Source organism: Triticum aestivum, chromosome 4D, assembly GCF_018294505.1.
Source record: "Triticum aestivum cultivar Chinese Spring chromosome 4D, IWGSC CS RefSeq v2.1, whole genome shotgun sequence".
Taxonomy (NCBI): Eukaryota; Viridiplantae; Streptophyta; class Magnoliopsida; order Poales; family Poaceae; genus Triticum; species Triticum aestivum.
Window position 1 is genome coordinate 80,007,673 of NC_057805.1, and position 22,688 is coordinate 80,030,360.

The window sequence follows — 22,688 nt, forward strand, 5'->3', positions numbered from 1 at the left end:
TTATTTCACAATTTCAACAAATGATTAATTCACTACATACTAAGAAAACAAATGTGTACATCCTCCGTTTTTATTTAAGTCCGTGTATTAGCATTGGTCAAAGTCAAGTTTTGTAAACTCTCAGAAAGTTTATAACAAAAACTATTAACATATACAATAACAAATAAATACCATCAGATTCATTATTGAATGTACTTTCACATCATACATATCTGTTATGGTAAATGTTTATATTTTTCTATAAACTTGGTCAAACTTTAGGAAGTTTGACTTCGGTCAAACCTAATATGCAGAGTTTACTAGTACTACTCTCTACTTGCTTAGCCGAATCATCCAACACGCCACACGGGGAGTTCAGTGTCACAAAATTTTGAGGTCGGCGGGAAAATCTCCCGCGACCCTGATTCGAGCTGTGGGAAGTTACCATCATAGCCTTCGGAACAGGCCTACGGATGACGGTTGTAGGGGGCTGTTTTCGTAACTTCAGGTTCACCCAACCCAGCCAACCCCACCCCGGCACCCAAAGTAGTACACCTGAATACTCCCCATTTTCTATCCCCACCGCAAAATAGACTTCTCCACGGCACCGCAGCCTTCGTGCTCCTCCCCTTCTACATCGGCGCACTCGTCCACCGCAGCGCATCTGCCTCATCGATGACCTCGTACGCCGCACTGGAGCCGGTCCACCGTTGTCGTCGTACACGGAGCCTCTTCCCCGGCACCGTCTTCCACGGTCTCGGATCTGCTTCCCGGAAGCCGACGCCAAGCGCAGAAGCACCACCGTCATGGACAATGAACTGACTCTCGTTGCCGACCATGACTCACAGAGGCCGCTGCGACCATCGTTCTCCTCCTCGATTGGTAATGTGTGTATTGAATCACTTAGCAGTACATGTGCAGTTCCAATTTTGTTCATACCTACCCTTCAAATTTCCTGGGTGCTATTGTTCCCGTAAAAGTAATTGGTTATAGCCTCCATTTTTCTTGCCATGTCGAGATTTTAAAACCATGAGTGCGAACATGCAGAGGAGCAATGAAGACCAAACACAGGATATTGGGGATATCTTCAAGGAGCGTGGCAAGTTAAAGAGGAGTTGCGTCGAACCTGTAAAACGAGCTTTGGTGAGTAACACCCTTTCAATTAGTTTCGTTTAGCCTCGTGTTCTTTGATGTATATATGTTGTAGTTTCTGTTTCTCTTAAGCCTCGTGTTCTTCGATGTGTCATAAGAAGAGTCTTAATCGTCCTAATGCTTTTGTTTTTAGCTTGATGTAGGAAGTGGGTGTTCTCACCTTGTAGTCTGTTTTTATATTTTTTTTCCTTTTGAATTCACTTCTCCCAGTTCTGTTTATCTGGCTTCTACTAAATGGATCTGGGTTGCTCTGAATATTGATCTAAAAAGAAGTAACTTCATGTCAGGATGCAGTTCCTGCGAGGAGGGAAGTATGGTCAACCTCGAGATCATGTTTCCAGAATGAGGCTGGATTACACACAAGGTGCCAATTCCCTAATGATGTTGGATTAGACACAAGGTGCAAATTCCCATATGATGTTGGATTACACACAAGCCAGGTGGAGTCGTCAGCTGTTCGTGTCCTCGTGGCTCTAGTAAATGCTGAAAGAAAGCGTGCAACAGCCCTTGAGAATGTAGCTGAGTTCCTGAGAAGCGAAAAGAGCAATCTGATGCTCTCTTCACCCATGCCAAAGAAGAGATGGAAGAAGCCAGAAATAAGCTAGCAGAGGCAGAGCAGGCTAGGCATCTCCTGCTATCTAAAACTGTTGTCAATACAAAATTTCCTTCATAGTAGCTAGGTTCAAATGTTTATCCAGTCAGCATGCCTGTTGTGATGTCCGTGCATCTACTGATGTGGCACAAAATATTTTTTTTGGGTCATGTAATAACAGCAATTACTTTCCAAACAATAACAGACGAGCATTCGACATGGTATAGTTCACGCGCAAGCCCGACATTCCAAGTTCAACTTCCACATCAAACTCATGTTCACAGATATCTCCACATTCATACATAATGTCCACAACCATGATTCACTTCAAAGCCAAAAAAAATGAGGAGAGTTATGAATAAAGAAAAACCTCTAGTTCCTGCTACCAGTGCGAGCACAACAAGTCAAGACCATGCGTAATTAATTATATTTTAGTCATTTTTTGTGTTCTAAAATGCCGGCCGGCTCGTGGAAGGACGTGTTGCCGGCACACGCGCGGATTCAATGAAGGCAGGCGGGGCAGTCTGAAGCCGGTTGCATGCGGCGAGGAGGCGTGTTCAGCCGAGCCTGCAGCGAGTGGGGCCCTCTTGGCCGGCGCGCCGGTTCAATGCCTGCGCTATGAGAGGTCGCGTCCGTGTCAGAGCAATCACTCCCTCCAGTCCTTTTTTGTTTGCGTATAACAAAATCTCGTTTTCCATTCACATTTTACAAATAAAATTCATGGACAAACTCTGACCCAAAATACGATGGGGACTAGTAAACCAGAACGGAGGTAGTAGTTTTTTTAATCAAAGAAGGGTTTCCCCCTTCCGATTTTCATTACTGAAAACCAACATCTAAATCTAAACCATAGTATTTGCCCTAGAACTACCAGGTTCAACATCTCGCAACATAAACCCATACAACCATACGCCAAGGAGGTACGTAGTACTATGAATTCCATTTTCGCTCCATACCAATCGTTCTAAAAACTACTTAGTACTTATAACGCGCCATTGAAAATTGGAACTCTTAACCCCGCTAAAAAAATGATATTTTAAACGTGGCTACTCGATCTGTGGCAACTGGCGAGCCACCGCCTCCAAGTCGTTCACCTGTGGTCCCGACCATCAACTCCTACGGATCAAATTATCACGCGAGCTGACTATTCCTACAAAGGTGCGCTCCACCACGTACCGGTACCCGCGAATGCAGCAATCATGCACCTAGGGTTTTAGGGTTTATTTGTTAACGTTGCCTTTACATAACACTCATGTGTGCGATACAGTGAGAGACCGACTGCGTGCGTGCTCCTCTTCTCTTCGTATATGTACTCCACCGTTTGTCTGGTGTCCAAAAAATTATAATAACTACTAGCAATGTGCCAATGCGTTGCCACACGATCAGAGTAGATTAATACATATTCACCGATTTGATAGAAAAAAAGTCTAGTTTTGAAATATGTATATCACTAAAAAATGTTATGTTTCACTCAAAATATATTCCTTTGGCGGTTTTGATGAGATAAGGGAGGAATGTTGTTGGTTTCAAGATTCGAGAAGTGGTATATGTCTAATTTCTACTCTTACTAGCAAGATGCCCGTGTGTTGCATGGAACATCAAGATCTTGTGGGAGAAAAGGATGAATGAGGGAAGGCCTTATCTGCAAATGTGGAGAGGAGTGCGGGTAAATTGCCATAGTTACGTTCCTATCCGTCAGATATAAATCGGACGGCCTATATTGTAGGATGGCAGGCCCACCATCATCAGCAACTCTGTTTTTTATCCCTACTCTTATAAAAAGCATAGTCGGTGATGATCGTGTGCCTGCCATCCTGCAATATAGGCCGTCTGATCTATATCTGACGGATAGGAAGGAAACTATGGCAATTTTGCAAAAAGATACCCGCACCCCTCTCCACACTTGCAAATAAGGCCTTCCCTTGTTCATCCTTTTCTCCCACAAGATAAACTACTCATACAAATGCATCTTCATGTTCCGTGCAACGCATGGGCATCTTGCTAGTTGTTGCAAAAAGCCCATGTGTGTGAGAGAGAGAGGGACAGAGGAGGAGGACGGAGTGCATGTGTGACAAAGACACAAAGAGTGTGTGTGCGAGAGGTATCAGCTTAAAATGAGGCAATAGTGTGTGTGTGCACGATCGAGAGGGCGTGTCTCAAGAAGGGAAGAAAAATCTACATAGATACAAGGAGCGGGAGAGAGACATGTATGCGATAGTGGAAGCACGAGTGTGCGGGTGTATAAACCTATCTACAGGCTAGTCGATAGATGTTTGTGAGAGAAATACGAGTCAGGGATGCGAAAGCGAGAGTTTTGTGTGTGAGAGAGAGAGAGACGGTAGTCGGGAAGGGGAGTGGAAGCAGGAGTTGTGTGTGTGTGAGAGAGAGAGGGGGGAGTTTGTCTGATCGGTAAACAAATGAATAATGTCAGTCTGGGATGGAGACGAAAAGGAGACCGCAACAAATGTTGTATCTACAGGAGAGAGAGAGAGAGAGTAATTTTAGTGGTATGATTCATATCTAGATGTAAGTGCATCTAGTGCCCCTTAGTGATTTTGGTGTATTGAAGACTTATAGGTTAAGGGACTAATGTGTTTATGAGTGTACATAGGTCTATAAGTCTATGAGGAGTTTGATATTTACAAAGAAAGTCGACCCCTAAAAATGAAGTTCTTCGACTGAAGACTTTGGATTTCTGAAGACTTTCTGAAGACTTTGAAAGTGAAGAAATTGGTGTGACCTTGAAGACTTGGTATTCATTTGAGGAACATGAAGCGTGAAGACTTTTGTTTTCGTAGTTTCATATTCTCTTTCTTGAGTCATAGGAAACACCGTACTGTAAAAGGGGGTCGAGGAAATACTAAGGAAAAATTTCCATGTGATGCTCAACTCAAAATCCTACACCTACCAATCCCTTCGAGTGAAGCCATTGGAAATCTCATACAGTTCAGTCATATTCTTCAGTGACAGAGATGAAGTTCTTCTGGTCTCTGAGGAATTTGTTCTGACTGAGGAGTTAGGAATTCGCCAGTGCGTATTGCCTACATAGTGAGGAACATGATAGCCCTGAGGAATTTGATACTCAAATTTCCGACCGTTGTTGTGTTATGCGCCAGCTGTCCCAAAATATCTACCCACCTAACGGTCATATCATTGAAGGGCATTTTTGTCTTATCATGATGGGCTGCTCCCTAGGCTATAAATAGCCGCCCCCTACAACCACTAGCTGGTTGGCTGCTACGAGAGAAACTGACACTTGTCATTTGAGAGCATCCCATCCTCCGAGGACTTTGAGCGAAAATCATCAAGTGAGGAAAACCCAAACCCAAAACACCCACAAACCCAAAGTGATTGAGCATAACTGAAGAGATTGACCCTGTGTGGATCCGACGCTTGTTACCTTTGAAGACTGTGCTTCTTCCAGACGGTTAGGCGTCATGGTCTAGAGCATCCAAGAGGAAATTGTGGATCACCGAGTGACCGAGTTTGTGAAGGTCTGGAAGTCACCTGAAGACTTACCATGAGTGATTGGGCGAGGTCTGTGTGACCTTAGCTCAAGGAGAATATGGTGAGGACTGTGTGTCCGGGACTGTGTGTCCTCGGGTTTAAATACCTAGCCGCTCCAACCAGACGTACAACTAAGACAGCAGTTGGAACTGGTCTACCAAATCATTGTCTTCACCAAGCCTACTGGTTCTATTTCCTCAACTCTTTCATTTCCTCATAACTGTGTTGTGCACTTGTTCATATCTGTGTTTGAAGACTTTCTCAATTTCCTCAGTTCAATTTCTTCAGTCTGTTTGTCTTCATCCTGTGCTATCCTGTGTTTACGCTTTCTGTACTCTGTGCTTGTCCTCATTTCATCATGATGACTATGCTTGTGTTCTGCTATGCATACTTTTGAGTACTTATTCCCCTGCAAGTAGTTCTTCACTAAGGAATTTGCTCAACCACAAATTCCTCATTGAAGAATTCATAAAATTGCCTATTCACCCCCCCCTCTAGTCGATATAACGCACTTTCAATTGGTATCAGAGCAAGGTACTCCCTTGTTCTGTGTGATTTTGGTTTAACCGCCTGGAGTTTAGTTATGTAGACCGCAGGTATGAAGAAAGTGACATGCCCCATCTTTGACGGTCATGAGTATCCCAAGTGGAAGGCCATGATGAAGAAGCGCCTCATGGCGATGAACAGCGAACTGTGGACTGTCACTGAGATTGGTCTTACCGATCTGTGCAAGACGACGGAAGCTGATGACATTCGCAAGTACACTCTTCTCAACCTCACGGCGAAGGACATCATCTGCTCCTGTCTGTCTCAAAATTAGTTTAGGAACATTATGCATCTCGATCAGGCGAAGCTTATCTGGGACCGTCTCTCTGAGGTCTATGAAGGTCATCGAACCCGTCATGATCCTTGGTTTGAGGACTTCAAGGAATCTCTCAAATCAATGACTTTTGAACCAGAATCATCATCCTCCTCACCTTGCCTTATGGCAGATGGTGAAAAGGTAACAGAATGCTATCTGTCTGAATCCAGTGATGATGAATTTGGACCCAGTTATGTCAAACTTGCTTCCCTTGCCACTAAACAACAAAGAGCTTTGGAAAAGGTTCAAAACATGCTTAGTAAGAGCGATGATATGTTGAGTGAAGAAATGGATCAGTCAAAAGCTTTGGCTGAAAGTCTTTAGAGACTTCATACTAAGTATGACACCCTTAAAGATCAACATAACACTCTCTTGTCTGATCATGAGAAGCTTTCTTATGAATTTCTTCAAAGAAAGCAAGATCTTGAGAAGCTAAGAGTGAGTTATGAAGATCTTCAGAAGGAGCACGATTCATTACTTGCTCAACAAATCAGCGTTGATCAGGAAGAATTTGTTCCTCCATGTTTGAAATGCATTGAACGTGAATCTGCTAATTCTTCACCTGAATGGTCAGATGCTTCTAATGCTACAAATTCTTCAACTGTCTCTGCTATCACTAATTCCTCATCTGAGGACATTGCTAGTATCACTGATGATGCAGGGTTGAAGGAATTGTACATGATAGGCATGTACAAAAGCCTCAAAGGGCATCAGACTCTTTGTGATGTGCTTAAAAAGAAAATCCTCAACAGGAACCCTAGGAAAGAGGGAATTTCCTTTGAGAGGAAACTCAATGCTGATGATACATATTGGAAGCCTGAGCAGTACCCCAAAATCTCATGGGTTGCTGCAAAGGGACCTCCAGTTGATCCATCCAATTTATCTGGCTTTACATGTGAATCTTCTCATTCTACTGATGAGTCATTTGACTCCAACTATAAACTGTTCAAAAATCAGAATGGTGAAGTATTTCCTAGATATGTTGGCACTAACTGCAGGAACGGTTCCCCTATGAAGAAAATCTGGGTTCCCAAAAGGTGCCTTGAAAGTCTTCAGGTGAATGTCCTCATGACACCACCTGTGAAGAATACGAACCCTAGATCAAATTCTTCATATGGATCCAAGTCCTCATACGAACCAAATTCCTCACGTGGATCAAATTCCTCAAAAGTATCAAAGTCCTCATATGAATATGATCGTGCTAACAACTCTGTTTCGCAGGGAAGAGCCAAGGGCTATGAATATGAGCATTATTCTTCTAATCATTATGTTCATAAGTCCTCGAAGAATTTCTCTGCTTATTCATATGCTTACCCTAACTCCTCTTATGTGAAACGAAATGGATTGGCTTCTATGCCACCTTTCTCGTATGGAGCTCGCAGAGTGATGAACTCTTTGCCACCCCTTCTGATGTGGGTGTTGAAGAAAAAGAACTAATCTTTTATGCAGGGTCAGGTCTCCAGACCTACTTAAACGTCTGAAGAATTTGCTGGAGACCTGAAAAGTGCCTGAAAGGACGCAGGCTAATCATGAAGAAATGAACCTTCATTTCTCACGTCCTCATACTGCTTTATCTATTCTATTACTTGATGAAATTGGTCTGATGAATTGTGATGTCATATTCTTCATTGATGAAGTATATGAAGTTCGTAAGCTGCACTAATTCATCTGCAGGATGATCAACCCAAAGCCACTGAGTGGGTCCTCGATAGTGGATGTACAAATCATATGACTGGTGACAAGAATCTATTGATGGATGCTCCCTTATCACCATCGCATCTGAAGCATATCATCTTCGCTGACAAAGGCAAAAGTCAGGTATTGGGTCTAGGTAAGGTTGCAATCACAAAGGATCGACACATGGACAAAGTCATGCTTGTCGAGTCCTTAGGATACAACCTTATGTCTGTCTCAATGCTTTGTGATCTTGATATGGTTGTTGTCTTTGGCAAGTATCGTTGTGTTGTGGTTATGGAAGCTGACAATTCCAAAGTCTTCGAAGGCTTTAGGAGAGGAGACTTGTATATTGTTGATTTCTCTACAGGACCGCAACCAGCCGTGTGCCTACTTGCAAAAGCTTCAGAAGGCTGGCTATGGCATCGACGACTTGGTCATGCAGGCATGAGGAATTTGCACATGCTTGCGAAGAAGAAGCATGTCATTGGCATTGAGAATGTCAAATTCCTCAAGGATCACTTGTGTGGAGCTTGTGAAGCTGGAAAGATGACCAAGGCTAAGCATCCAGCGAAGACTATCATGACCACTACTCGACCATTTGAATTGCTTCATATGGATCTCTTCGGTCCTAACCATTACTCAGCAGTCACAAATGATGCATATCTCTATGGCTTTGTTATTGTTGATGATTACTCTCGTTACACATGGGTACATATTGTCACTTACAAACATGAAGTGCAGGAAGTCTTCAAACGATTTTCCTCGAGGGCTTCAACCAACTTTGGTGTGAAGATCAAGCACATCAGAAGTGACAATGGAACTGAGTTCAAGAATTCTGGTCTTGATGACTATCTTGATGAACTTGGTATTACTCATGAGTTATCTGCTCCTTACACTCCTCAGCAGAATGGCGTCGTGGAGCGCAAGAACAGAACTCTTGTTGAGATGGCTCGCACTATGCTTGACGAGTACAAGACGCCTCGTCACTTCTGGATTGAGGCAATTTATACTGCGTGCCATATCATCAACAGGGTATATCTTCACAAATTCTTCAAGAAGACTGCCTATGAACTCCTCACTGACAAGAAACCCAATGTGAGTTATTTCAAAGTCTTCGGTGCAAAATGTTGGATTAGAGATCCTCATCATAATGCTAAATTTGCACCGAAAGCACATGAAGGTTTTATGCTTGGTTACGGAAAGGACTCGCACACCTACAGTCTTCAACAACGTTCTTCACAAGGTTGTTGAAACTGTAGATGTGCGGTTCGATGAAACTAATGGCTCGCAAAGAGAGCACCTACCTTCTGTGATAGATGAACCAGCACCTAAGAAATCTATCAAGTTCAAGGCCACTGAGGATGTCATTCCTACCGAAGAATCTGCTGAAGAATTCATTCCAGAACGTGAAGAACATCGAGCTAATGCACCTAAAGACAATGCTGAAGAAAATGGTGCTGAAGAAAATGCTGATCCAATTCCTCGACGACAACCAACTCATCCTCGCGTTGCAAAAGAAGTGCAAGTTGAAAAGATCATCGATGACATTGAAGCACCAGGTCCTCTCACACGCTCAAAAGCTTCACATTTATCTAACTTTTGTGGGCACTATGCTTTTGTCTCTATCACAGAGCCCACTAAGGTAGATGAAGCATTTCTGGAGCCTGAGTGGATTCAGGCCATGCAAGAAGAATTACATCAGTTCGAACTCAACAACGTCTGGGAACTGGTTAAATGTCCAGATCCTAGCAAGCACAATATCATTGGCACAAAGTGGATCTACCGCAACAAGCAAGATGAAAATGGCCTTGTGGTGAGGAATAAGGCACGGCTTGTAGCTCAAGGCTACACACAGGTTGAAGGAATTGATTTCGATGAAACTTTTGCACATGTTGCTAGACTTGAGGATATTCGCATATTACTTGCTTATGCTAACCATCATGATATCACTTTATATCAAATGGATGTGAAAAGTGCATTCCTCAATGGTAAGCTTGAGGAACAAGTATATGTTGCTCAACCCCTAGGTTTTGAAGATCCAAAGCATCCTGACAAAGTCTTCAGACTCAATAAGGCCCTTTATGGCCTCAAGCAGGCCCCTCGGGCATGGTATGATACTTTGAAGGAATTCCTCATGAAGAAAGGCTTCAAACCCGGTTCACTCGACCCTACTCTTTTGACTAAATCTTATGATGGTGAATTGTTTGTGTGCCAAATATATGTTGATGATATTATCTTTGGCTGTACTGACCAACGTTATAGTGATGAATTTGCTTATATGATGAGTGAAGAATATCAAATGTCTATGATGGGAGAGTTGAAATTCTTCTTAGGTCTTCAAATTCGTCAACAGCACAATGGCATATTCATATCTCAGGAGAAATACCTCAAGGATGTACTGAGGAAATTCGGCATGCAAGATTGCAAAGGCGTCAAAATTCCGATGCCCACAAATGGCCATCTGTGCACTGATGAAAATGGTATTGACTTCGACCAAAAGGTATACCGCTCCATGATTGGTTCTTTATTGTATTTATGTGCATCTAGGCTATATATTATGCTTAGTGTTTGCATGTGTGCCCGATTTCAAGCTACACCGAAGGAATCACACCATAAGGCTGTGAAACATATTCTTCGATATCTAGCTCACACCCCAACACTTGGATTATGGTACCCCAAGGGCTCGGCTTTTGATCTCATTGGATATTCTAACTCTGACTATGCTGGTGATCGTGTGGACCGCAAGTCAACATCTGGTACATGTCATTTCCTCAGACGATCTTTGGTCTGTTGATCCTCGAAGAAATAGAACTGCATATCACTGTCTACTGCTGAAGCTGAGTACATTGCTGCTGGCTCTTGCTGTGCTCAATTGCTGTGGATGAAGCAAACTCTCAAGGACTATGGCGTCAATGTGAAGAATGTGCCTCTCTTCTGTGACAATGAGAGTGCCATCAAGATTGCTCACAACCCAGTTCAGCACTCGAAGACAAAGCACATTCAGATTCGTCATCATTTTCTTCGTGATCATGTGTTGAAGGGCGACATTTCTATTGAGCATGTGAAGACTGAAGAACAGCTAGCCGATATCTTCACAAAGCCCTTGGATGAGAAGAGATTTAGCAAGTTGCGGTGTGAGCTAAATATCCTAGAATCTTCGAATGTTCTTTGAAAAGGACACTCATCCTAACACTTATGCAAAATTGATGACTTAGATGTGCAACACATGAAGAAATGTTTTTCTTCAATCAATGAAGAATAACACTCTAAGTGAGAAGAAATTAATGAAGAATTTGATTCTCAGAACCCTACAACAATTGTACGCGGTGTCTGAAATCATCATTCTTATACGGTGGGTCAAGCCACCACCAAAAGTTGAAAATCTTCAATTTGAGTTTTTCCTCGGTTTTGAAATTCCTCAGTTGTTCAAAATTTTCAACTTTGCAAAATCTTCACTGTTTCCGTCGTTTTTCTTCATTGGCTATATATATATATATATACATATATATATATATATGAGTTTATGTCCTCTACAGCATTCACTTATGGCTAGTTCTTCAAGTTGCGTTTTCTGCTAAGTGAATGTGATCGGACCCTTCCCCCTCTATGCTATACTCAACCCAATCTATTCACAAATTCTTCATGTGCGTTCTATTTGAAACTCGTTCAAAATCTTCACTGTGTCCTTGTCAGCTGAAGAATTTGCAAAGAGAACTTTTAACTTATCCTATACAAATTTTCGGCTTTGCCGCTCAAACCGTTCCGCATCCCACGAAATACTTATCTATTCACCCACGATCTAACACGATCACCACTTCTCAGTACGTGGGTGACACATGTCAAGCGAATGAGAAGGGTCAGGGGCACGTTGGTCCAATTTCTTCGGGCGAACAGTTTTTCACCGTGGCTATAAATATCCCCTCTCCCCTTCCTCACTGCCTTTACTTTGCTCGGCCTCTCTCCAGCTCAAGCTTCTCAAACCCTAGCGCCGCCGCTACTTCATCGTCGCCGGTGAGGAAGAGCTTCACTACCTCGACCTCGTCGCTGCCGTACTCGCGCCGGCCGCGGAAATCTTCACTCCGCCGCCGCCGTAGCCGTCTTCCTCCGCCGAGTTAGGGCGTAGAAGATCTGCACAGACGAACTTCACTTCTCCACCTCACAGTTCGTCGTGTTCTTCGTTCAGGGTAATTAAAAGTCACTTTTACTGCCCTCTTTGATTCAAATGATTTCTGCAAAATCTTCAAAGGTGTTTATTCTTCAAATTCTTCACACACTAAACACCTCACATGTCATCTGTTCTTGATTCGTTTCTCTAAGCATCATTTTTCTTCAAGGTTCCTCAATTGTGTGGATCTTCGACCTATACAACTTTGGAACCTAAGACAAAGAACGTTTAGTGAAATTCTTCAAGACTCATCTGGTCAAATTCCTCAAACTTATTATTTTTGAAAAACCTTCTGAGAACGCATATGACCTCTCCAAATTCCTCGCAACTATACTCTGTTCACAGGTACTCATGTCTGCTGCTGAATCACTAGGTACTCATCAACTTAACTCATTTGTAGCGTTCCTCGAAGAAAAGTTGCATACTTCTTCAGAAAATTCAATTGTCCAAATTCCTCATCTGAAGAAAATGACTGATGGAAAGAAGGCACAGAAAGGAGGAAAGAGGCCTGAGGTCAACACTGCTTTTGAAATCCCTGAGGACATCTATGCTGGGTACTGCACACCCCCTGAGGAGGATAAAAATCAGCGCAAGGTGCGCATTCAAAAGATTGAGAGGAGATGGGCAAGAGAGTGGAGGGAGTACAGATATGTGACTCCAAAGTACATGAAGAAATTCGCTGTTACTCCTCCATGCTCAAGACCACCATTGGCACCTGGCCAAGAAGCAGATCCCACTAGCATCAAACGCAGTGAGGAGTTTCCTGAAGAATGGGCCAAGCGCCAGGCCAAGCTGGCCAAACAGGCAAAAGATGCAGTGAAGAAATTCAATGACGATTCTGCTACTGCTGCCGCTAAGGCCTCTGTAAGGCCGAAGAAATCCATGGCAAAGAAGCCTGCGCACAAGCCAAGTGCCTCTTCTTCAATGCCCTCATGGCCAATTTCCTCAGCTAAGCCCTCACGGCCAATTCCTCACGCTGCTCCTGCCCCTCCAAAGTCCTCAGCTGCTCCGACCAAATCCTCAGCACCTGTGCATCTTGCCACGTGCCAAAGGACTACAGGCATCTCTATTGCCTCAGGAGCTTCAGCTAGTTCCTCAGCTGCACCAAATTCTTCAACAGGACCCTCTCTGCTGAAGACTAAGACTACTGCTGGACGAGGCTCTCGCCCAAGTCCTCACAAGAAGCAGGTCGCCTTCCAAGTGCCGTCTGAAGAAGACGAAGCTGATGATGAAGAACTTGCTGAAATCATCAGAGATAGGCAAGTCAGGGCCACTAGAGCCAAGGGCACAAATGTGCCTCTGCTTTTGGATCCAAAGTTGATCCTTGATTACATTGATCTCTGGCACAAGGACCCAAACACTCCTATGCCTAACTTCAAGCTGACTCCTAGCCAAAGTCATATGCTGACTGCCTTCATCCAAGAAGAAAAATGGAAATTTGAGAAGGCCAGGCAGCTCAAGAAAAGACAGTATAGGAAGGAGAAATTCCTGAAGAACAACATTGTCTCTATGACAACTGATGAACTTGTGAAGATCCAGTCTGAGATCAAAACCCTCAGCGATGTTTTCAATGCTTACTATGCTAATTGGAATGGAGCCAAGGTCAGGTTTGTTAAACTGACAAAGATGTTTACCTCCAATGTTGCAGCCCCATCGCAACAAGAAATTCCTCAGGCTGAAGCATCTGCTCAGCCAACTGAAGAACATGCCAGCACCGCTGATGACAATCAGGCTGCTGAAGAAAATGTGAGTTCCAGGGCTGATGCTGCATTCCAGCCGCTGATGAAACTGCCAGGGCGCCCACTAGTGGTGCGCCTGAAGAAAATGAAGAGGTCAGGGCAACTGCATAAGTTGTGCCTGAAGAAAATCAACCACATTCCTCTGCTCCTCCTGTGCCTACTCCAACTCCAATCCTTCCATCTACATCAGATGTGAAGAAGACCAAGGCTGCAGAGCGTGCAGCAGTGAAGAAATGGAAAGCATCAGCTCCTTCAGATTCTTCAGCACCAAAGAAGATGAAGAAATTGACAAGCTCATTTGCTAATCCAGTTGATGTTGTTCCAGTTTCCTCCATGCCATCAAAGGAAATCGTCCCTTTTGATGAAGAATATGTGATCCCTAGCGGATCTGATGAAGAAAATCCTTCTGCTCCTTCGTCAGAGCAGATGGATGAAGAAATTGAAGTGGATAAAATCCCTTCAACCCCCACAGTTTCTTCGCCTATGCCTCAGTTTACTGCTGAAGAGGCCAGCGTTGAAGAAATGGAAAATGAAGATGTGGACATTGGCTGCACCACACCGGTGATGAATGATGACTTTTGGGAAAGTCGGCACCCCAACTCTCCACTCTTCACACCATTGCAACAAATTCCTCAGTCCCCAGCAACTGCAGTTCAAATGGGATCTGATGAAGCTCATGAACAAGTTCCAACCACTAGTGCTGAAGAAAATGAAAATGAAGAATTGAAGACCCAGGCTGCCACTGAAGAGGAACCAAAAATTCCTCAGCCTGAAGAACCTAAGATTGCGATTCCTGAGGTTGTCATGCAACTGACTGACACTCCTCTGCCCAAGCCAAAGGATCCATTCTCAAGGAAGAAAAAATTCAAGGCTAATGATTTCTTCGGCGAGCACGTATTCTTCACTGACTACAACCCCTATGACTCGGCTCGCATTAGGAAGAGGCGTTTCTGGACTGCCAGCCAGGCAAATTTTTATTCCTCAGTGTTGTTCAACAAAGACAAAGTCTTCGATCATGAGCACATTCCTCACGTGGATATGGAATCTCTGCCGTGCTTCGGGCCAGTCCTCAGTGTTCTTTACGACGCTGGACTGTTAAATTTCTGCACTGACATATGTGATTGGAATGAAGAACTCATTCTTCAATTTTATGCAACTCTGCACATCACCGGAGACTCTGAAGATGTGAATTCATGGGTGTTGGACTGGATGTCTGAAAATACTCACTACAAAGCACCACTACTGAATTGCTTCGGGCTTTGCCTCTCAGTCCTCCCCTTGAAGCTGCTTGTTGCGTCTACAGTGAACCTGAGCTTACAGATCACTATATGCAAGTGCTGATGAAGCCTTTGAGGCCAGGTCAGGCCCCAAGAACAAAATTCCTTGTGAAGGAGTTGTTATATGTGCCTCGGACTGTCTATCGCATTCTGACGAAGACATTGAGTCCTATCAAGGGCCACGACTCGAAAAAGAAGAAGAAGTCATTGGCATCATGAAGAATCTGCTTTTCAATATCATTCATGGCGTTCCTGTCAACTTCCATGATTTCTTCATGAGGACTCTGGCCAATGTCGCAATGTCACCGTTTGAGTTGAAGCGTTATGCTCCATGGATTATGTTCATCAGAACAAGGTCTTCACTCAACTACAAAGCTGATACACTGAACCATTGCAGCTACTTGCCCCCGATTGAAGTCCTCAAACGGACATTTTCCTCAGCTGGTGAAAAGGGCAAGGCTACTGCTGTCATTGATGAAGCCATTCGTCCATTGGATGGTCAATTTCGCAAGGCTGCATCCTACTCCACCAATGATGACTCTGCCACCCATGACTCTGCCGCCAATGCAACCAAGCCAAATCCTCAAGGCATAGCTCCCAGGGTGATGACTGACCATGAGCTTCTCCTCAGACTTTTTTTTGAGGGAGAACGACGGTGGGAGAGGCTCCCACTGACTTTGTATTACTCACAAAGGAACAATTACATATGTGTTACAAAGGGTTTTGTGGCCCCCCGGCCATGCGAGCTATCCACGGTCTTAGTGGCCCAAGTTTACAATGTAATCAGACAGGAAAGGATGAAGATCCTCCCGGCAGTTATGTGTTAGCAGCTCCAAGAGATGCTTGAATCTAGCTAGCCATGCTCCATGGGAGTGCTGAATCCCTCTAAAGTGTTGATTGTTTCTCTCCATCCAAAGACTCCAAGCCGCCAGGAGAAAGATATCCATGAAGAGAGGTTGTCTCCAATTACCCCTACCTCCATGCAGAAGAGTCAATCTGTTGTTAGCTGTCGGCCATGTCACTCCAATTACATCCCAGCAGTGTTGACTAAAGGGACAATTGAAGAACCGATGTTCCACCGTTTCCTCTGGAGGGTTTTGACAGAACATGCATGCATAGTTGCCCCCACGACAACAAAATGTCTGCGTTTGAGCATGTTCCTGGTATTCAGGCGATCAACTAGGAGTAGCCATCCAAACATCTTGAATTTGATCGGGCTTTTAGCTTTCCAAAGCCATCCAAACGCCTCATCTGCCACAACCTGTTTGTAGCAGTGATTATAGAATTTCTTGGACGAAAAACGCCCGAGCAAGCATTCCCAGACATCACTGTTGTCGGCGGTCAGTCGATTTTGCGGCAACCCCTCCTGGATCTCTTTGATTTCTTCTCTCGCCTGGGTCGAGAGAGGTAAACTAAAAATCGTGGACGGATCAGTTGCAGTAAGAACCTTAGCAATGGAATCGTCCTCATTCAGACAAAATGAAAAGGCTCGTGGGTATATATCCATTAATGGGGAGTCTTAGCACTATCAAACCAAGCATCTTTCCAGAACAGAGCACTAGAGCCATCCCCCGGGGTGACTTTAGTGATCCCTTGGAATATCCCACTGAGTTGCATCACATCTCTCCACCAGAAGGAACCCGCCACCTCAGATGCATGCGGTATCTTGTTTCTGTAGTAGGCATCCCAAACAAGCTCCACCCAGGGAACATCTTCATGATTGTAGAATTTGAAAAGATACTTTAGGAGGAGGGCTGCATTCTGCGTTTTAAGATCAATAACACCAAGGCCTCCGCAGCGTTTTGGGCGGCATACAAGCTCCCAGGCCGCAAGAGAGTTATTTTTGACCCCGTCGTCAGAGTTTTTAGCCCAGAGGCAATGTCTACGCAGCTTGTCCAGATGTTCAATCACCTTTGGGTGTATCTTGATCGTGCACATTGCATATATCAGCATCGAAGTCACAACTGAATTGACCAAGGTTAGTTTAGCTCCGGATGACATCAGTGACAGAGCAGTGGATGTCTTCCGTTCAACTGCATGAACCAGAGGCATAAGATCAAGGACACTGGGCCTCGTTGTGCCCATTGGCAGGCCGAGGTATGTGAAGGGCATGGAACCAACCGAGCAACCAAAAACCTCAGCCAGTTCACAGGCACGTCGGTGATCAATGTTAATGGGTATGAGAGTTGATTTCTGAAAATTGATCTTCAGTCCAATGGAAGTAGCATAGTCTTCTAGGATAGCTTTCATACGGGCAGCCTGCACGGGACATGCCTGCATAACTAAAATCGTGTCGTCAGCGTATTGGACAACCGGGAAATCACCCGCCCTGTCACGAGGGAGAGGAAGATCAAGCAGCCCTCGAGTAAAAGCATCGTTAACTGCTGCTTGGAGGAGATCAGCCGCAAGGACAAAGATCAACGGTGAGAGAGGGTCCCCCTGGCGCACTCCACATTTACAGTTGAATTTTCGACCAGGGACTCCATTAAGGAGTACAGAAGAAACCCCCGAGCCAAAGATCGTGTTCATCCATCCAAGCCATTTGTCATCAAAACCCATGTGTTTCATAATTTCCATCATGGGGGCGTGCTCAATAGTGTCAAACGCCTTGGCAAAATCTAGCTTAAGGAGGATGTTTTCCCTTGCTGAGGTATGGCATTGATGGATGTATTCAAATGACCATGCTAGGCAATCCTGAATAGTCCTCCCTTTGAGAAAACCGTACTGATTTCTGTGTATGATCTTGAGGATGACTTTCTGTAGCCGATTTGCCAAGATCTTAGTTATGATTTTCAGACAACAATTCAGTAAAGTAATTGGTCTATAATCATTTGCAGTTTCTGGAGAAGAGTTCTTTGGGATCAATGTGATATACACCTCACTAATACTGGTTATATCTAGCCCTCCGGCATGAAAGGCATGACACAGTTCATAGAAGTTCGATTTGATGATCGGCCAGCAGCTCTTAAGGAAGCAACCATTAAAACCATCAGGACCTGGAGCCCGATCACTTGGCATTTCCTTAATAACAGTGTCAATTTCTTCATTGGAAAAAGGTGCCAACAAGTGCTCCAGTCCCTCAATCCGACGGATGATTCTGGAAATATCAAAGCGCATGTGGGTGGGTTTAGAGGAACCCAATCGTTCCTTATAGGTTCTGAACAACACCCCTTCCTTGCCAACATGGTCATGCATTTCCACATCGCCATCACGAAGCATGGCGATAGAGTTATGTTGGTATCTCTCCGTGGCCAGAGATTGAAAGAGTTTGGTATTTTCATCTGCAAATCTGAAGAGCCTGATCGTGCATCGTTTCCTCCAGTATTCATTCTGAAACTGTAACAATGTCTGCAAGTGAGATTTCAAAATTTTCCGGATGTTTGATTCCTGGATAAATAGAGGTCTTTCGTCCTCGAGATTATCCATCGTAGCTAAAACTTCATTACAGTTTTGAATGATGATTTTCAGCTTTGAGATATCCCTGCTCCATCTCTTGAGATCATACCGCAGATTTTTCAGTTTTTTACAAATGCGGGCGGCAGCGTTCGGTGCATGGCATGCCTTGGACCAAGAAGCTGCCACTACCTCCATAAACCCAGAATGGTTAATCCAAAAGTTCTCAAAACGAAAGAGTTTGGACTTGGGGATAGAGGACTCAATTGTAACCACACAGGGAATATGATCGGACACTGGTTTTCCTAGTGGCAAGACCATTGTATTCGGAAACGAAGTGGTCCAGCAAGATGAGGAGAAGAACCAGTCAAGCTGTTCAAGTAAGGGGTCGTCTTGCATATTGCTCCAGGTATATGTTCGGCCCTTCACAGGTAACTCCATCAGAGACTGCACTCTAATGATTTCATTAAAAAGCAACATGTCCGCAGCGTCACCCCCAGGTTTGTTTCTGTTAGTCGTGGAACGAATAAAATTGAAATCACCGAGGATCAACCAATTCTCATCATCAGGTATATGTAGGTCAAATAACCAATTAGTAAAATCCACCCGACGCTGACCAGAACATGGACCGTAGACATTGATCAATTTCCACGAGTCACTGGACTGTGTAGCAACAAAAGAGACACCCACAGCAAACGAATCAACGTACCAAGGAGTGCCCACAAACACGGAACTATTCCAGATAATAATAAGACCACCCGAGGCACCCACAGATGGAGCAAACACAAATTTATCAAACCGCTTAGGGCAGAAAGTTTTAATAAACGCCAGATCAAAAGATTCACGCTTTGTTTCCTGGATACATACCACAGAGCAACCACTAGTATCGATAGCATTTCTGAGAGCCAAAGTTTTAGCATCAGAGTTGATGCCCCGGATGTTCCACGACAAAACATTCCACGATTTATTCATGAACCAGCAAAAGTTCAGTCTCCAGCTCCCGTGGACGAGCGCTGATCATCCAGCAGCTTCTCGGGGGAAAGAGCCTCCTGCGCAATCCCGCAGGGTTTGCCCATCTGTTGAAGATCTTCAATCGTCATGGGAGGGGGGCAATCATCCGACCGCACCTGCACGGGGGCAGCAGCCAAAGAAACAGCTGTGATAAAAGAAGTTTCGCGTGGTTTCACCCGTGACTTAGAGCGTTTGATGTCAGAGACGTGGTTGATCTTGAAACCATCATACTTAGTAGAACGAGTACTTCTTCTGACAGTGGTTGTGTCAAGAGGCACAAACACATTCCGGGACTGAGATGCAGTATAAAGAGAATGAGAAGCAATCACCTGAAGGGCCGATTCTTGAACAGACAAGGGCACTGGATGTAACGCTGCATCTTGGGGGCAAGTCTTGAAATCTCCTTAAGACCAGGAGAACAAGCCACCCTCCCCCACTCAGTGTAAAATGCTGAAGATCTGCATTCAGTGGCCTCCTGCAGCCTAGACGACGGGATGATGGTTGCCCCCATCTGAAAGATTGAACTGAACACCTCTGTCAGAACATCCCGCTCTGGGACTATGCCCTCCAGCCAGATAGACACAGCAGCATTCAACTGGTTCTGTATAAACATGAAAGGATTGAGGGGAAACATAACAGCCTCAGATGTCTGAAAGGTTAGGGCTGGCGTGTATATGCGTTTAAGCATCCCTCCCATCCAGAGCAACAAATCTTGATCGACAGTCATAAAGAAATTAACTGAATTTCCTCCAGCTCTGACGAACGCAAGGCGTGCCGTAGGATTCCCAAGCACAAAACCATCCGCCAGAGCTTCCACCGCTTGAAACTCTAAATCAGAAGACCAAACATCCGACAGATTATCCTGGATATTGATTTCAGGATCCACCCCATCCATCAGAGACGGTCCATCGTACTAGAAGAACGTTCTGAAGCTGAACCCTGTGTATGGTGGAGGAACCACAGGCCACAAAGGCCAACCATTATCCTGGATTTGCACCTGGGCCGGTACTGGGGCGTGCCATGCCGCTTCATTCAGAGCCTCCTGGGCAGCCATCTCATCAATTCGTGCTTGCTGCATGAGGGTGTAGTAGGGAAGCTCATAAGGGTGGGGTGATGCATTCAGAAGCGGAGGAGCATCTTCATTGCCAACTAAATTAGGAATAGTATTCCTACCATTCAGAACATACACTGGTACAGACCAGGATCGAGCAAGCCCTGGCAGCAAACCAACCCTGGTAACCAACAGACTATGTGGCACTTCAGCTACATCTTTGATATGGCATTTAACCAGAACTCGAGCTTTGTTGAAACCCGGACGTGGCCACACAAGGAGCTTTCCAAAGTTAGAGACGGCCTTGTGGATATAGTGCTCAGTCTGGTAATCCATAGGGAAAGCTAGTAACATAACCCAAACCTCATATTCAAAAGCAGGCATGCGCATATTGAGACCTTCATCATGGGGTACCAAAGAAAAAGTAGAATCCTCAGACAGAGCGTGAGGTCCCTCCCTAATTGCAGCATCCCGACTCTCCATATCCGCAAAAACCACACAGCCAATTCCTAACGGGTAAATAAAATCATCCACCAAATCATACTCTAGATCCCCAGTAATGATGCGACAGACCTCGGCCAACCAGAGCTCCTTTTGATGATCAGGGACAGGAGGATGGACTGTAACAATGGCATACCTGTCATGGTTGAGGGGCGGATCATCGACCACCATGACATGGCGCTGAACGCGATGAGCAGGACCACGGTCAAAGGTCGATCCAACCGGGGCGAAGGTGAATGGGCGCACTGGAAAGTTCGCCATGGCTAGAGCTGTCGGAGGTGTGGAGTCCGCCGAGAGAGGAATCGCCGATGACGGACGGCAAGAAATCGGTGAGAGCAGGGGCAATGAAGGTTGGGGTGGTGAGCTCGAGGACGCCGGCTGACTCGATTGGGGTTTTTGGCAGGCTGAAGTGACTACACCCTGACCAGGGAGGCGTATCGTCAAGCGTTGAGCGGTGGGCACTTCCGAGGAGCGTGGGATTTTCTGTTGCTGTTTCCAAATCCAACGGGTCCGCGTATCCCTCGCCACACGGGCCATACCAACAACCATAGAATTACCAAACACAGACGCCTCCAGCTCACCCCGAGGCAGGATCCTCTCAGATTTTGTTACTGGTAAAGATTTTTGTGCCCAAACCAAATGAGGTAAAGCATTGCAATAGCTGGGCTTACGGGCCACATGACCCAAACAGTGGCAGAACCGGCATCGACAAAGCCCAGGACAAAGGCTAGTCATGTGATCCATTGCAGAACACGCGTTGCATGGATGGCCTAGAGGGTCTGGGCCCACCTTGCATGGCATACGAAAGTTGGACTTACGTGTAGAAACACAGGATCCATGCACTGAAACATCCCCACAAGGCTGAGAGAAGAACCCATTGCAACCATCCGCAACATGACCAAGCCGATCACATAAAGAGCAAAGCTTAAGCCGCTTGTATATATAATCTTTGGTGGGAACTGAAGATATTCGTACCATTTGCTGAACACTGTCGTTATCATAACCAGCCTGCCATCCATCCAATATGGAATAAAGAATATCATCCGGAATGGACTCCCATAAACCCCGAACAAACAACTCACCTCGAAAAGAAGGTAACTTGGCCGGAATATCGGAGGAAATAGGTACGGATATGGATCCAATCCGAAAATTATCCTGAGAAACCGGAGCCCGAAAACTACCAAAAGAGAGCACGGTCGGGGGCTCGCCGGAATGCAAATCCGTCAGCGGCGGGATCAAACCCAATTTCTAAAACACTGGAATAGATTCAGGATCCATAGACCTATTTTGTTGAGATGATAACCATTTAGATTTGATCGCCGGACCAGGTGAAGAAGCCAAACCAGTCAATTCAATATCCGTATGCCAAGATTGAATCCTTGGGCGCTTGTTCATATCACGATGCAAATGAAAATGACAAATAAAGTCCGGCCAAATACGGTCCCGTAGCCCAAAGATAAAATGTCCCACTCAATTTGATGCCACAGAGAACCGAAAATGACGATTACCCAAGCGAACGACATTGAAACCCGCACCAAGCCCTCCAATACAAGACTGAAGAGCAAAACCAACCGAATCCACCGAGAGGGGAAAAGAGGCCGAGGAGAAGGAAACTTCAAGGAAGAATTCCTTGGAGCCGGAGTTGGGGACGAAATGGACCGTAGATCCAAACCGTGCACGCACCTGTGCCTCGACCTTAAGGCCGGGGGAGAAGTCCCAATGGAGGAGGCCATCCATTGGGATCGCCAGGAGGAGATCGTAGGGTTAAACCCTAGAATCGCC